General features: G+C 61.1%; 1 protein-coding gene across 1 annotated transcript in view; it reads right to left on the bottom strand.

The window, feature by feature from the left end:
- The window catches only part of LOC119098416 (talin-2-like), a 70,966-nt gene extending 53,980 nt beyond the window's left edge, over nt 1-16,986 (bottom strand). The window contains 2 exon segments of the mRNA XM_037221332.1: nt 5,968-6,051; nt 16,900-16,986. The gene's annotated coding sequence lies outside the window, so the exon portion shown is untranslated.
- Nucleotides 16,987-17,395: the final 409 nt, after the last annotated feature.

The following is a 17,395-nucleotide window of genomic DNA, read 5'->3' as shown; positions in this document are numbered from 1 at the left end:
CCATCGCTGATTTGATTTAGTGGTCGCGTCTCCCCCGACGGCGGGACAAACCGGCGCGCGCCGGCAGTAAAAGCCGACTCCGTTTTGCTGATACAATCTCCCAGCCATTGTTCCCGAGGGCCAATCCCCGGGAAATTACGCGGCGATGGACGGATCGGTCTCTGACGCCCCGTAGATACGGCGCTCATGCGTCGCTCTTCCGGGCGCAAATCACTCCGGCAGCACGGGCCGCCTCGTTTCCATTTGCGCGCCGAACTCGACAGATGAAGACGGACGGCCGTTACGGCCCTGGACGCTGTCCATCGCCCGGCCCCGGATAGCGGGGACGGCGCGACGCTGTGAGCGTTAAGCACTGCACCTGTGCACTAATTTCAGGCAATGCGATGCGACACTTGATAAGCGTCGGGTCATGAGAACATGACCGCATATCAGTGTTCACTGGCACAGGTGGCGGGGGGGGGGGGGGGAAGGGGGCGGCACATCACTGAACAGTGGACAGGCGCTCTAGGAGCCTGTCATCTTCCAGTCCTTGGGAGGCATGGGACCACGTCAGCTAACGCCAAGCAGCCACCGTCGAAGTCGAAAAACTTGAGTTTGAGCCCAACACTCGGTCAAACTGTGAGCCAGGGAGGCGGAGTCCGTTGCTCATATCTGCGTCTGCCAAGGCCACACTCTATGTCTGAGACAGTCACCACGTCCAGCTAACAGTTGCATGCGTTTGGATTATCGTCCTCAAGATGAACTTGTTTTAAATCGACCACTTGCCGCTCCCGAATACAGAACAGATCCAGAAAGGTCCAATATCCGGGCGCTTTCCACATCCGCCTTTAAAAACCACGGACACGACTTATCAAACAAATGCGAAAAACGTCACCCCATCTTCTCCAGCCCACCAGAGGTCAGGTACCGCGCTGAATAACAAGCCGCTCGCTTATTCCAGGAGCGCCGCGGGCGAATCAACTGCCGCCACGACAATCCCCCATCTCGAAAACATCCGTTCGTCCCCGCGACCGGTCTTCCGGTCTGCAAAGTTTCCAACTTTCGCCCGCCAGTGCGCTCGCCGGCGGCCGCGCGCGTCCACATCGGCGCCGTTTCGGCAGGGCTGCTGGCGAAGGGAGCGGCCGGCCCGGGTCGGCCCGGCTGCCGCTGCCAGCAGTGGCACAACTAATGGAACGGAACCGCGCGGCCCGCTTCCGGGCGCGTCCCAATCGCCGCAGACCGGACGTCGGCAAGAAGCGCGCACGAGCGTGCGTGGCGGGGGGTCGGCGGCGCGGGGAGCGCGCGAGGGGGCGGGCCGGGCCTGGCGGCGGCGGCGGCGGCGGCGCTATTGATCAGAGCCACATCCCATCTGCAGACGGCGGCGGCGGCCGGCAAGCCGGCGGCCGGGCCGGGCGCGCCGCCGTCGGGCCGGCCGGCCGCCGGGCGTGCCGCTGGCCGGCCCCGGCACCGCCCAGGTCCCCATCGCGCCGGCTCCAGCGTTGTGGCCGGCGGCGTGCACAGCTGGCCGGGCGCCGCCTACGTCCGCGGCCGCCGCCCGACGCGGGCTGCGGCCTCGTGCCGCCAAACACGGCCGGGGCGCACCGCTGGTACAGCAGCGCCGCCCAGCGGCACGCATCGAAAACACTCGGCCCGGCGCGCACACCGCGACGGCCGAAAACTGACGAGCGAGGTGTCGAAAGGAACACGATGTTCTAAGAGGATGGGCTACAACAGACATCTTGGTTCCAGGAGTAGTTTGCGGGGCTGCGACAAGCCCACCATACATAAAAAGGCCGCCAGAAAAGCTACCTAAATACCGCTTCATTCGACACAAAGCGCCGTTGTGTTTTGCTTACCAGTGTTAGGATCTCTTGTCATTATACCCAACCTAGCGTCAAGAATGCCACGAATGCACGGAAGCCGCGCACAGCGTGAACAGGCCGCACAGCAACCGCCGTCAACCTTGCTACCTTTACGCAGCCAGTCACGTGCCTGGCATACTTCGCCACGCCTCCTGTGTCCGCGGCACTGCCGCTGCGCGAGCCGGCCACGCACCGTGCATAGCCGCCGCGCCCGGGCCGGCGCCGGGCATGGTGGCCGGCGGGATAGCTGCGCGGTGGGCGCGTGCCGACGGCGATCGGCCGTGACAGGTGCGCGTCGGCGTCGGCGGTGGCGGCGGCGGCGGCGGCGCAGGGACCGGCGCCGGCCCGAGCCGCGAAGGCGAATCCACCGGACATTTCCCAGAACAGACGCGTTTATGAGTCACGCCAGCGGCGGCGGCGGTTCCAAACGTGTCATCGTTGTTTTATACGCCGCAATAAACGGACGAATCATCTCGATCGGTAGGCGGCGGCGGTGGCGCGCGCCACCGCCGCCAATCTTCCCGAGAGCTTTCGGCCATATATCATCTCGGGGCGGTGATCATCATTATCCGCGGAATACACAGGGCGACGGCCGCGCAGCCCGGCGGGGGACGGCCGCAGCCTAGACACACCCGGCCGGCCGCAACTCGCTCCGCCAGACACCGCAGCTCCAGTTCAGCCCATCAACGAGCTGCTACCGCCGTTACAGCAGCTGTAACTTGCTGTTTCCGGCCCGTTATCCGCATTTCGCACTTGTTTTACCCGGCCTTGTGGCGTAACAGGCGACGGAGCACGACCTGTGCCAGAGAACGGTGAGCACTGTAGCGTGCCAGCTCAGAAACAGCCCAGCGAGCGATGCGGGTCACGTAGCTCTCAGTCGCTGCCGCGGCGCAGGCCGCCGGCTGTGCGGGCTCCGGCCGCTGCCGGCCGTCTGGTACGGACCGAGCCGCCGCTGGGAGCGCCTGGGAGCGGCCGGCAGCCCCCGGCGGCCCCATTACCGGCCGCGATCCAATTAACTGGGCCAGCGACGGCGGCGGCACGCCGCGGCCGTCCGCGGCGCCGGCCGACAGGCGCCAGGAGCGCCCTGACGCACGCGAGGGGCCGCGACGCGCCCTGTTGGACAGGCGGCGTCACGGCCCGGCCTGCTGGAGCCCAGCTCCACCCCAGCCAAGCTCAGATGCGCCCAGCCGAGTGTGATGAAAGCGAGCTTCACAACACGGCCGGACGGTGCCCGGCTTAAACAAGGTGACTCATCGGCAAGGCCGTGGCGGCTGCCCGATACCGTCTCGATCGCGGTGCACATGGCGGCGTCTCCGGCCGCCGGCGGACGGACGGGCCACGCCGGGCCGCCGGCCGGCGTCCGGCTCCTCTCAGACGGCCGAGCCGGACGCCCGGCCCGCGCCGGCTGCCTCCATCTGATCCCCAGCCCAGCGCGACACATGGCCTACGTTCCGCTCGCGATCAGGCGCCACAATATTGTTGGCGTGACAGCGACAAGCATCGCACGCCGTGCCGACCGCCTCGGTCCCGTGCGTGCCTCGCGTAGGTTAGCCCCGTGTCGCGTGCGGGTCCCGCGCGCGGCTGCCCAAGCGCCCCGGTCGAGTTCATCCGACCATCGCCGTCAGATAAACGGGCCGCCACAAACCAGACCCTGCAATAAACGAAACAGGCAGGGGTTTCGTGGTATCCCGAGACGACAGCTCAGGATCAGTCATAACGAGCGGGGGATCCGTCGAGTCCCGAGCCAGTCGACAGCTCGGCGGGGGAACGGAGCAAAACCTCTCTGCACGCCGCACACCCTGGCCGGCTACAATGGTGCGATGGCATGACATAAGCCGACCGGGTAAAGCCGCACGACACGAGCCCCTGGCGGTGACAGTCGCGGCCCCGGCCCGCCCGGCCGGCAGGACACCGCTGCACCTAAACACAGCCGTCAGCAGACCAGCGCGAGCGCCACGGACCGCCGGCCGCGCCATCCCATCGGTGCCGCCGCAGCGTCGCGGTGGCGGGTGACCTGCGCCGGCCGGCCGGCGTCCCGCGCGGACGCGTCGCCGCGCAATCGATGCGCCATCTGCCGGGTCAACACGGCGATATCCCTGAATAAATGGACGGTCGCAATCGGCCGGTCGGTGCAAGCAGATCGGCCGGGCGGTGCGTGCAGATCGGCCGGGCGGTGCGTGCAGATCGGTGCCGCGCGGATGGGGAAGGGGAGGAGCCTGCCGGGCGGTCTGGTCCGACAACCCGGTCACAGGACGGAAAAACCCGGCCACAGGACGGAACAACTCGGCCACAGGACGGAATAACCCGGCCACAAGACGGTACCACCCGGCCAGAGGACGGAATAACTCGGCCACAAGACGGTACCACCCGGCCACAGACGGAACGCGATCGCTTAACCAGACGACTCGTATGGCTAACTCGACCGAAGAGCTCGCTGGAAAAGTTTGAAATGGTCACGCAGTGGGACAGCCTGACCTGACCCGTCGGTGGGCAGCCTGACCTGACCCCTTGGCGTGACAGCCTGACCCCTCCGTGGGAGAGCCTGACCTGACCCCTCGGTGGGCAGCCTGACCTGACCCCATGGTGGGACAGCCTGACCTGACCCCTCCGTGGGCAGCCTGACCTGACCCCTTGGCGTCACAGCCTGACCTGACCCCTTGGCGTCACAGCCTGACCTGACCCCTCGGTGGGGCAGCCTGACCTGACCCCTGGTGGGACAGCCTGACCTGACCCCTCGGTGGGACAGCCTGACCTGACCCCATGGTGGGACAGCCTGACCTGACCCCATGGTGGGACAGCCTGACCTGACCCCATGGTGGGACAGCCTGACCTGACCCCATGGTGGGACAGCCTGACCTGACCCCATGGTGGGACAGCCTGACCTGACCCCATGGTGGGACAGCCTGACCTGACCCCATGGTGGGACAGCCTGACCCCTTGGCGCGACGGCCTGACCTGACAACGAGACGTGACAGCCTGACCTGACCGCGCGGCGTGACAGCCTGACCTGACCACGCGGCGAGACAGGCTGACCTGACCCCTCAGTGGATATCGCGGCCCACGGCCGGACGCGCCGCCACCCCGCAGGACGCCGCGCTGACGCGTAATGACGCAACTGTTGACATGTGGTGCGAGGGACGACGTCACGCCGGTAACCGCCAGCCCAAGAGACGAGCTCAGCGCAGTGGCGTGCGCAGGCCGCCGGTGGCGCTGCGTCAGCGGGCCACCGGCTCGGCCGTACCTCAGCGGCAGCGGGCCGCCGGCTTGGCCGTACACGTCGGCGGCAGCGGGCCGCCGGCTCGGCCGTACACGTCGGCGGCAGCGGGCCACCGGCTCGGCCGTACCTCAGCGGCAGCGGGCCGCCGGCTTGGCCGTACACGTCGGCGGCAGCGGGCCACCGGCTCGGCCGTACCTCAGCGGCAGCGGGCCGCCGGCTCGGCCGTGCACGTCGGCGGCAGCGGGCCGCCGGCTCGGCCGCACGTCAGCGGCAGGGCGGCCGAGCCGACGCCGAGTGGAGCGGCTGCCGGTCCACCTGTGTATCTCCCGCGCGGCAGCCGGCCGTGGCGGCGTCTGACTGCATCCGTGCGTCAGCCGTGTTTCTCGGAGGCCCCATGTGTCAGCCGCGTGCAACACGCCCCTGCTGCGGAGTCGCGTGCCGTTGGCGAAACGCTAACGTCAGACACGTGGCTCGTGTGTACCTCGTGCGCCAGATACGTCGTCGTAGCGCTCTTCCGCCGCGGCCGGGGTGGCGTGACAGCTGTGAGCCTGAGAGCCTTGTGTGCCGCCCACGCCGGTGCCGCGCCCGATACGGCGCCAGCCGGTGTCACCAACACCGCACGCGCACCGAAGATCGCCGGCGCACAACACACACGACCCCGGCCCCCAGTGCACACCACGGCGCTGGCCGCCACCGCGCCTGCTATGCTGATGGTCTGGAGTGAATGGAGCACGGCTGGGGAAACAAACCACGCAACGTCGCCATTGTTCGGACGTGTTTGAAGGGCCGGCAAAGGAAAGGCCCGCGCCTCGCCCCAGTCACCCATACCAGGCCAAATGGAGACATTTCGTAGGCCACACACGACCAGGTCACATTGGTCTTTGGTCGAGAAAACCCAGAAAAACTCACCTGATGGGGTGAACTTGGAAATACTCGGAAGTGTCTGGTGGGGCGTCGACAGATTAAAGGCACAAGGAAGGCAGAGCTCCAGTTCTGAAATAAGTAAAACACGAATCAACATTTTCGTATCAAATGCGCGAGAAATGAAACACGACATGGTAAATAAAGGCAGTCCGGTCTTCAAAGGCCTGTCAGAAGCCTGCCGGTTCCAGGCGTGCCAACAAAATCACAAGTAACTCGGTGTCTAAAATCCAACGACGACTAAGTGACCCAAAAACGCGTGGAGCCGGCAAGTGGCAAAATTCTGCAACGAGTTACGGACGTAAAACACTTTACGGGCTGGTTCCTATCAACCCTTCTGCTGTGCTTCTCCATGTTACAGCGACGACAAACAGCCGTCGGCCAAGGCGACACGCGCGGCAGGCCGGCGCGCGTAAGGGCGGAGGCGGGTGGGGGGGGGGGGGGGGGGGGGGGGGGGGGTCGACAGTCGCCGCCGGCCGCGCCGGATGGAGGAGCCCGCGTGCAGGCGCGCGCTGCTACCAGCGGCCGCCACCGCGCGCCATATATGGCTATCTACGCCATCGGGCGCCGGCGCCGGCGCAGGTCAGCGTCAAGGCTGTGCGGCGGCCGGCCGCCCGCGCCCAGCTGTCCGGCCCGAGCGCGCCCCGGAGCGCCGCCACCGCCGGGAGAAAGTGCACCTGCGTGACCGCGCCGGCGCGACCCGGTGACCGCGCCAACGAGCGGCGCGACCGTGTCCCGCCGGCGGGCGGGGAGACGGGCCGCGTCGGACGCTGGGGACCCGGCCGAGTGACGACAGGTGGTGGCGCGGGGGGCGGGGGCGGCGGCCGGAGGTCAGGGACTCAGACCTGACGGGCCGCGCGGCGGCGGCTGACTGCAGGCGGCCGCGGGAGCAGTCGCTGCCAGCGCGCACTCCGTGCCGGCAGCGACGTTCAATGCGTAGCCCGCGCTCGCCGGAGAGCACCGGGCGTGCCGCGCCGGCGGGCTGGGCGCCGGCCGACCGCTGTGGCCTCGTGCGGCCAGGGGTCAGCCGGACAGACCGGTCGCCGCCGACACAGCTGATAGAGGAGACCGCCGGCGTCCGGTACACACGGGCGCGGTGCACGGGCGTCCCAGGGAAGGCCGCACACGCCCGGCCACCGCGGACGCTAGGACAGGCCCGACAACACCACATGTGATCAGATCAGTCTAGATCGAGACGATCTTGACGGGACCGAGGCCGCATGTGGCAACAAGTAGGTTACCAACAGCATGCCACGTTGGTAGTCCGCGGTCCTTAATTACGACCGCTGGTCAGAACTCAATCAGCGGGTTCCGTTGTAAAGTACGGCCTGCAAGCCAGCAATGCAGAACATAAAATCCATAAAACACTGACCTACCGAACATGAGCGGCATATTCCCTCACGGCCATTAAAAAAAAAAAACGCAAAAAGACATGAACGCTAATGGTGTGTCTATTTGAGGTCGGTGAAAGATCAGCGCAAAAAGCGTCCCTTATGTCTTTTATAAATGACGGCCATCTATTATCATTGCTTGTAACTGTCAGTGTTCAGTTGCCTACAAAAGACTCAATGCAGATGTTCAAAACGACACGAAAAGACACGAAAAGACCAATTAACTGACACAAACTAAACGGAGCGCAACTTTAAACCGAGTTGCTCAATTGCATCCATCGCTTTTACGAGGCCACACAAGTGACGTTTTCCCCATTGTGTTACGCTGAGCTGAATCGCAAAAGGATATCGTAATCGCAATCGCAATCGCAATCGCAATCGCAATCGCAATCGTAATCGTAACCGTAATCGCAAGAGGGTAACAGGAATCCACGCGGCGACCAGATCGAATCGACCGATAACCAGCCAGGTAAACCGCGGAGGGGAGCCACATCCAGTCACGGAACAAGCGAACGGACCGTCCGCAGCCGGCAGGACAGCGGCCCGCGGCCCACGGGCAGGTGCCAGACGAACCGCCGGGCTCAGAGGCGAGGCGGGCCGGAGGACCAGCCGTGCCGCCGCGCGCTGCGGCGCGAGACGCGACGGGCGGCCGGCCGGCGGGCGTGTCGCAGATGGCGTCGATACCCGCCGTTGCTGATCAGCGTCCATTTGTGTGCGCCGTGCGGCCGCCGCGGCCGGGAGAATGGAGAACCGGGTCAGCCGGGGAGACAAAAACACGCAGGTTGGCCGGACGGGGACGCATGCCTTTGTGTCACGGCGACGCCAGCTGACGGCACGACAGGCCGACGCGGCCGACGGGCGGCCGTGGCCGGGCGGTGAGGTCAGCCGCCGCCGCCGCCGCCGCCGCCGCCGCGGACACCGACGCCGGACGTGACTCATGGCGTCGGCCGTGTCGCGTCGACGTCGGGACGACGGCCGGACCGCGTCCGCCGGCGCATCCCCGCCCGCCGCCGCCGCCGTCACCGCCGACGCCGGTAAAAATAGCGCCGGACGGGCGGCCGGGCAGCGCGGCTGCGTTCGCACCGCGACGTCCCGTGGGTGGAGCGGCCCGGCCGGCCCCTCGCCCCCGTCGAGCTGCGGCCGACTCGGTCGCGGTTCCTGCCGGGGTCTCGTCTCCTGTCAGGGTGTCCGGGTTGACCGAGCCACGGTGGCCGTACTGCAGGGCTCGGCTCCTGACACTGGGTACTCGGACCGGCGGCTAAAGGTGGCCCATCATCAAACATCGCTCTCACGCACCGTCGCTCGCCGCCCGTAGCGTGCGCTGCAGCTCGCCGGAGGCGTCGAGTGCGCCGGCCTCCCGGGAGCGCGGCGCCGGGACATCGCCGGGGGGACACGACGGCGGCGACGCGCCATTAGCCAGACATGACGAGGAGGGCCGGGTCGACATGAGTACGTTGCCAGGTCATCATCGACGGTGCGAGCTGCACCAGCCGCGCTGCGCCGGCCCGGCCCGACCGATACGCCCGGCAGGTGGGTGCTCACCCAGTTACCGGCCCTGGATTAGCGGAGCCACCCATAAACAGACGGGCGCGGCCAACCTAAACAGCGGTGTCGGCCCGGGGCGGCGGCCGACGGCTTGCGCGTCTCCGCTCTCTCCCGGCGCACATCTGGCGCGCCGCCGGACGGCGACGACGACGCGCCGCGTCGCCCCGTCACGCCCTGAACGGGGGCGCGGCGCCGCCGTCCCGGCCGGCGCGGAGGCCGGCAGCCGCGTCAAAGGCGGCGTTCAGGGGCCGGCCGGCCGGCCGGGCCGCCCCGACGACGCATGGGCCGGCCGCTGCAGCGCCTGCAGGGCACGGCGCGTTCCAACAACAACAGCCGGCTGCTGTCGACAGCGGCGCGCGGCCGTCCGGACACGGCCTGATGACCGCGCCGCCGGCCACCTGGGTCTGAAGGCCGACCCTGGCGTCTGCACCTCTGCACCCGGCCGGCAGCGGCACAGCCGCGGCGGCGGCCGCGCTCGTCTACACAAACAGGGCAGGGCGTCAGCGCGTACTCGTCCCGAGCGGTGGCGGCGGCGAGGTCATGCAGCCCATGTCGGCTGCAAGCGACGGCCGACCGAGCGGCAACGATGCCGGAGCACGCACGGCCGGGCCGGCCGACACTCGAGCCGCCGCGCGCCCGGATGGCGCGGCTGCACGCTGACGCGCGCGCGCACGCCCGCGCACCAAACACGCCCACAGCGGGCCTGCACGCCCACGGAACCCGGTGCAGCGACCGGCGGGGGCGGGCCATGACAAAGGCGGCTGGCGGCCGGCGGCGGCGGAGGGCGGGGCGGCGGCCGGCGGACGCGTGGTCGTCCGCGGCCGCGGCTGCGGTCGTCTCCGTCGCCGACCGCACACGCAAGCACGGCTGCCGCCCACTGCGTCAGCTCGCGCGGCCGGAAGGCGGGATCCGGCGGCGGCGTCACCTCGCCTTCGAGCACGGCGGGCGGCCGGACATCCGCCAGCACGCGCGGTGACGCGGCGCGCCGTGACTCACGTCTACCTGCTGCTCCTCCTCCCGAGGCGCGGCCGGCCGGCCGGCGGCGTTCACTGCACGGTCACGGCGCGGCGGCGCAGACAGCACAGCCCGGATCGGCACGGGACGCGCCCAGCCGCCGGCGGCTCGCCAGTGCCCGGCCGCCGCCGGCGCCGGCCGCGCGCCCGCCAAGCCCAGCGCCAAAATAGGCCGCCGCAGATCGGCATGACGTCACCGCTCCGGGTGTGACGTCACACGCGGTGTCGCAAGCGGCGCGGCGGCCGGAAGGCGGCCGGAGACAAGGAGCGCGCCGCGACGGCGCTGGCCCGGCGCCTCCGCCGCCGCTGAAGACAGGCACCGCACCACACGTGCCAGGACGCCAGCGCTCGGACACGGTGGACGGCAACAGGTCGGCAGGAGCTGACGCCTGCAGGAGGACCACTCACCTCTGGGCTCGGTGCCGCGTGTCGGACCGTCCCCGCTCACCGCTCTCCCCACCCCGATCACAGCCCGTCAGCCGCCCGTCAGCTCGACGACGGCCACACGCTCCGCCTCTCCCGCGCGCTCTCCCGGCACCTGCACTCGCGCGGCCGCGTCGCGCCGTACACTGGCCGGCCGCAGCGCCGGTGCCGTCAGCGGTGCCCGGCCGCGGCCACCTGACGCCGCCGCGACCCAGTGACGTCACGGCCGCCAGCTGACTGGCCGGCGCCCGGCAGCGGCGGCAGTCATGTGCACGGCTGTGTTGTGCGGCTGCAGCATCGCCATGCCCGCTGCACGGAGGGCACGGCGGCCCAAGGCCGCTCGGCGCCGGCCCAGCAGACCGACGGCCGCTCGCTCTCTCCGCCGGCGACGCCAGTGTTTTGCGGGAGGTAGCGGCTGTTCTTGTCGCGTGGTTGGATCCGGTCACGGCAGCGTTCGGGGCCGGGTCGGGCCGGGGTCAGGTGCGGGTCCGGGTACGGTTCGCGCTGCGCTTCGAAGACGGCGCCGGACAGGGCCGGGTGAGGTCGGGTCCGGTCAAGGCCCATATACAGACCCGAAGGTCCAGTTGGGCCTGCTCGGCCAGGTCGGCCCGGTCGGACAGCTCGGGGTTCGGTCGTGTTCAAGAGTCCAGCAGGGCTGACGGCCACGCCGAGACCAAGTCAGGGTAGCCTGGGGTGACGTCCAGACCCGATGAAGGTCAGGACGGAGTAGGTGCGTGGGTCACGTCAGGTCAGGACCAGGCGTGGGTGCTTTGGGGCTCCTGTCCCATTCAATACGGGGTTTCAATGATAGAATTCCACGCCTAAAAAGGGAAAACCGTCTTAAGATTTATTGTTTCGGCACGATTTCCCATAAAACGTCACCATAAACAACTGGCAATAACATACAATACGTAGGAACAGTTTGGACGGCCTACTAAGACAGAAGCCATCGATCTGTATTTACATCAATTTTCCCTCACCATTCCATCCGCCTAGCATACTGATGAACCCACCCCTCAATGAAATGCCAAAGCGAGAGTCGAAGCGAGGATTAGTGTCAGTAGCCCATAACACAAGCTGAGGCGCGGATCAAACGCGACTAGGTTCTTAATTTGAGTTACGCATCTGGCCAGCTTCAGGTGGTATGATACTGGAGGTCGCCAGTTCCGCCAGTGAGCGCCTATCATCTCAGGCTGATGCCTGGCCAGCTTCAGGCGGTATGATACTGGATGTTGCCAGTTCCGCCAGTGAGCGCCTATCATCTCAGGCTGATGCCTGGCCAGCTTCAGGCGGTATGATACTGGATGTTGCCAGTTCCACCAGTGAGCGCCTATCATCTCAGGCGTATTACTGGCCAGCTTCAGGTGGAATGATACTGGATGTAGCCGCCTATCATCTCAGGCTGATGCCTGGCCAGCTTCAGGCAGTATGATACTGGATGTTGCCAGTTCCGCCAGTGAGCGCCTATCATCTCAGGCTGATGCATCTGGCAGCCCATCAAATAAACCAGTTGTAACCATGTACAACGAGCTGTCGTGATTTCGAGATCATAAGTCGCGGTCTGTGGCTCTGATAACAGCCTTCTCGCCGCGAACAGCGCCACATGGCTTCAGTCACCGAAGAAGGCTTTGCAAGGTTTTTGATCTCAAGATCTTCCTTCAAAACATTTTGTCAAATGTCTGCAAGGCAGGCAGTGAATAGTACGGCTACCGAGCCCTTCAACGTTCCGTACCAGCGACACATCGAGTGCTGTGGACTGCTACACGCTGCAACGAAACGCCAAACCGCTAACACAGCGGCTTCGAAACCAACGCGCACGACACAAGAATCCATGGCTTAATTTTCCAAGGAGAAATCGACCCTAATAGCAACGTCTATAGCGCGTGGCATACGGTGCTCAGAACGTGACGAGAAATATGCATTGTCATGGTAAAGGTGCTGTTTCCACCCGCAGGCCATTATAAGCCCAATCCTGTATACAGCGAAGACGAAGCCAAAAAAAGGACAAGAACGTATGATGTATGTATAAGGGATTCTGCCTTGAATCAGAAGGCAGAATATCTTCCCTAAAAGAGATGTCTGCTTATTTGTGCTTACGTCTCTGTGCCGGGCGTCCGTACCTATCAAAGGGAGGGAGAGTCACTCTGGGCAACCTTGCACAAGAAACAAATTTAAACAAGTGTTTTTCAGCCATTCCTAGCATCATTGCAAGCCAGTGATATTTCATGTCGCACAGTCGGGTGGGACCGGTCCGCAGGACGGCCCGTTCCCGCACACGCCCTCAGGGCCGGTCCCAGCAGACCCGCGCGGACCGGCCGGACAGAGTCGCTGACCGGCCGGACAGCATCGCCGGTTATGATACATCAGGCGCTCTGGTACATTAGGTGTTGTGATGCATTAGGTTCTGTGATACATCAGAAGTTGTGAAACAGGTGATTTGATACGCTGGGCCTAATAATATATTAAATGTAGTGACATATTAGGGGTTATGATATATTAGGGATTATGGTATATTAGAGGTTATGAACATTAGGCTTTGCGACACGTTAGAACTTACGAACATTACGGTTTATGATACATCAGGGTTTACGATACATTAGAGCCTATGACACATCAGTAGTTGTGATACGATGATGACGATGATGATTTGGGGTTTTGGGGCGCTGGTTGTGATATATCAGACGCTTCGAACATCAGGCACTATGATACATTACTGGTTACGAACATTAGGTGTCGCGATAATCCCCGTTGCGGACCGGCCGGACAGACCCGCGGACCGGCCGGACAGACCCGCGGATCGGCCAGACAGAGCTGCGGACCGGTCGGACAGAGCCGCGGACCGGCCGGACAGACCCGCGGACCGGCCGGACAGAGCCGCGGACCAGCCGAACAGACCCGCGGACCGGCTGGACAGGCCCGCACACCGGTCGGACATAGCCGCGGACCGGCCGGACAGAGCGAGACTACGGGCGGGGCGGGGATGGCCTGAGGGGGGGGGGGGGGGGGGGGGGGGCTGCGGCCACCAGATAGCGAAGCGGCGCGCACACACGCGCGGGGCGCCGGGCCGGCCGCTATCGAGCCGGCCTGTCGCGTCCGGCACCAGTTATTGGCCGGTTGGCTACGGCAGCGGCCGGGCAACCGACCCTCGCTGCTGGAAGGTCACTCTCTCGCGATGGATGTGACCGCTGTGTCAGGGTCATACTTCCACTCGTGGCCAATGTACCAAGGGAGTCCCAACACGAAGCTGATAGTAGTATTTAGAGTCGGCGACACTTGTCGTCAGACTGGGGTAGAGTGCACTAAGCTTAGCGAATGACCGATATCAGGTCCATTTGTCACAGCATTGTCCCCCGCGCTGAGGGTGGGTAAATATCCGCCCCCTCCCCACGCCTTTTCCGACAATGCCTGGAGAACGGTTTATGCCAGTGTCCTGAAATTTGGGATGTCTTTTCTTTATCATTTTTCCGTGCACTCAGCAATATTTTCAGATCGTGTCGTTTCAGTGACCTAGGACAGTTAAAGCCCAAGCAAGTTAGACCGAAACATGGATCAGCTTGGGGTACTCCCAACAAAGTCAGGGGGGTATTTTTGCAAAATAAGTTGAGGGGGAGGGCTGAGCAGTAAAATCTGATGCAGCCCACCTGCCAAGTATATCAACAAATGGGGCTCTCTCCGAATTTATTCCACGTTCTTTTCAAACTATCTCGTCCGTCCCCATAGCTCAGTTGACTAGAGCACCTGCCTTCTGATCCACCCACCCCTGGCTGGGTGCGTTCGGAAGGCTTTACGCACTCGCTGCTTGTCATCGACAGATATGGCCTGCGGCCGGTGGCAACGGCCGGGCTAAAACTCAGGAACTGTTAGACGATAGGACGGCCCGTGCCGAGCACTGTGCCATGTTAAACTTTCGCCAGCAAATTCTGCCATTGACCTGGAATTGCGCGGTCAGATGGTGGGATGGCAAGGGCTCACGCAACAAGCACTGCTTATTGTGAGCTCTGATCCCAGAAAAAAAGAAAGAGGCTCCAATTACTTTTTTAAACTCAGAAGGCTGGGAGCCAAACCTAGTAGGGGGAGGAGGAGGGTGAAGCCCCTCCGACTGCACAGGAAACTACGCCTCTCAACAAAAGCGGCCAGATGGTCCTCCTGCGGTCCTCATACTTTGTCGCTTGTCCATCTAGTGATGTCACTCCCTGAACTTTCATTGACATGTTGTGGCCATCCTAGGGCAATGACACAGAATGACCTAAGTTCTGACTGCCAGTAACACTAAAGAAGTATAGCTGTTAAGCTGTGTTGATCTTCAATTCAGAGCAATTACTTCTCTGACCTGTGCAATATTTTGATTCAAAAACTCACCATAGATCACTAACCCAGCTTCACACTGAGGTTTGTGCCTTAGAACACTGTGCACCATTGCTCGCACTTGTCAGCCCCATTTCCATTTTCATTCCATGATGTGCATCTCCACCTCCAATTGGTCATTATAAATGGGATATCTCTTATTGTGATAGTGATGCCAATGACACTGCATGAGCCCTGAGATTCAATATGTAGTTATTTGTTTTTCCATTCGTTTTGGCAGTTGTCACACTAACATGGTACATACTGGAACATTAGAAAGGTTGATGATGGTCAGTGACCTATTCCAAACTGAAATTGATGTTTTGCTCCAGTTGGCCCAGTCCAGCTGACATTTAGCTTTGCAATGCTTATGCAAAGCCAGCTCATCTTCTTAAGCTTTGCATGCTTAAAGAGATATACTGCTTGCATCCCATGACATTTCATGTCCCTCTAAACACTTTCCCAGATGAATATACCTGGGATCAGACAGTTTACACACACCACTATCTGGCAAAAATTAGCACAGATCAATGCCAGTGTGAAGGTTGAAAATTAAAGGGCAGACAGTTTAAGTATTCTATCACATACCAAGCCTGGTTAAATACTAGGTAACTGTGAAAGGATCTCAGAAAATACTAACTGTGCTTCACAAACTCTGGTGGCAGGCAGCCATCAAAAACTTCATAAGTAGTATGACTGCCCTTCTGACAAATAAAACCCTAATTTCAGATGCAAACTTAAACTTAATCATAAATTGATCACATCTGCTCTCCAACTGATGTAATCCTGAAGGTGTGCAGGTGGTGTACAGGTGTACTGCATGCAAAATGTGTGCATAACTGCACATACACACTACTTATCACAGCACATTCCAAATCTTGAAACAAGATTTGTACAAGAAATGATAAGCATAAAGGAAAACATACATTATTTTAAATAGCAAAATGAATATGAGCCAAAAAAAACTCTCCTAGTGAACACAATGAAATCATATTTATATGATGCATTCTTGCTTCCTCTACTCTAACATTGAAATATTGACATTTTCAGCTCCAACTTTGGCACTGGTGGTATCTCTCAGCAACAATCAAATGCAGAAATGCACCATCATTAGACTCATCAGTCATCAATCACATCATAGAGTTTGGCAACTTCATGATGTGATCTGACACTATCTGGATGAAACCATGTGGATGGGCTATTGATCCACTTTGTTATTCACACATCTGTGCACTGAATATCTGCCGCATGCATTAGCAGCATAGTGGAGGATTGAAATGTGATGGAATGGTCAAGTTCAATTAACACAGAAGTTAGCATCTGGAATGAGGCTCATCCTGTTAAGTGTTGCATGGCCTACAAGACAGTAGCTTGCATAGACTTATGCTGCTGCATACCATACAAAGATGGGACTTGTAGGCTGGCCTTTCAGAAAAGGAGTGAGGAATAACAGAGAAGTGCAGCTAATATACAGCTAGTCAGATTATTATTAAGTTATGATTAGAAGCAAAATACTCAATGCTGAATATCAGTGTCACCTTGCCCCCAAACCCTAGCAGCTTGGGACAGAATGACCATACAGATGATTTGGAAAACAGCATTACAGCATGTTAGATGTTACTGACCATTCAACCTTGGATCCCAGTGGGTTAAAGTGGCTTAAGTGCAGCTGTAATGTCACTACAGTAACCCCAGTTTTGGGACAAAACTATGCCAATTGTCAACAATTGTGGTGCAGGTTATTTATGAAGCTTAAGCATAAAAATTGAGTGTCTTCAGCTTAAAATGTCCACAAAAACGCTGCCCACTAAGACTGCTATGTTATTGCCTGATTTGGAGACATGTAGTGGACGTGACAACTATGAATATCACAAAACATAAATAACTAGGCTCAGATCATTTCAATCACCTCAGATACCTAGGTTTCTGTCAGTACAGATTGCACGTGCTCTGGATCTACTTTCCCTAGAAACAACCAGAAATCCTCTGGATGACATCGATTACGATTGGGGGCGACCGTGGTGCTGATGCAAATGGGAGCGTACGTGACATCTGCAACAAATACCGTAGTTTTTCAATGTTTCTAGCCATATCTAAAGAGTAACAACCACTACTGCAAGAGGACAGGGCATCAAGATGGGCTTCGCGGGGATGGAGCCACAGGGGCAACACATACACATGCTAAAAACAGCTAAATAGCTTACATGTACAGGTCACGCCCAGTCACGCCCTCCTCCATTTCTGCCAGTACTCAACACCATAGAGATGGACAGGAAAACAGGACGGTACTCTGACGGGAGAGGGAGGGACTAAACAGTTGACAAAACCTGTTGACAACCCGATGATCCGAGTCTATGAGGCTGCTAGAAACCAAACATTCGGCGTTCGGTGCCACTTGATCGGTAACCCCTCCTCTCCGGCTGATGGTGACCTTAGATCTGATATCAGGTGACTAAAAACGTCAAAAACAGAAAAATTTGTTTGCGTGCAACCCTGTGCTTCAAGCATAAGGAACAGATCACCACAAAACCTTCTTTGGTTGATGCACTAATTCGGCATTATATCTTTTCTACAGCGTGGTGAGCTTGAGTCTAGTCAAAGATCGTCAAAAACGCCCGAAACCAGAAAAATTTGCCGCAGACAGCCCCATGCTCCAAGCCTATGGTTCCGCTCGAAACCGAACGTTCAGTAATCAACCAC

This window comes from Pollicipes pollicipes, unplaced genomic scaffold (genome assembly GCF_011947565.3).
Source record: "Pollicipes pollicipes isolate AB1234 unplaced genomic scaffold, Ppol_2.1 Scaffold_4740;HRSCAF=5597_pilon_pilon_pilon, whole genome shotgun sequence".
Classification (NCBI taxonomy): Eukaryota; Metazoa; Arthropoda; class Thecostraca; order Pollicipedomorpha; family Pollicipedidae; genus Pollicipes; species Pollicipes pollicipes.
The sequence above is the reverse complement of the archived record's forward strand: the minus strand, read 5'-3'. Positions and strand labels throughout refer to the sequence as shown.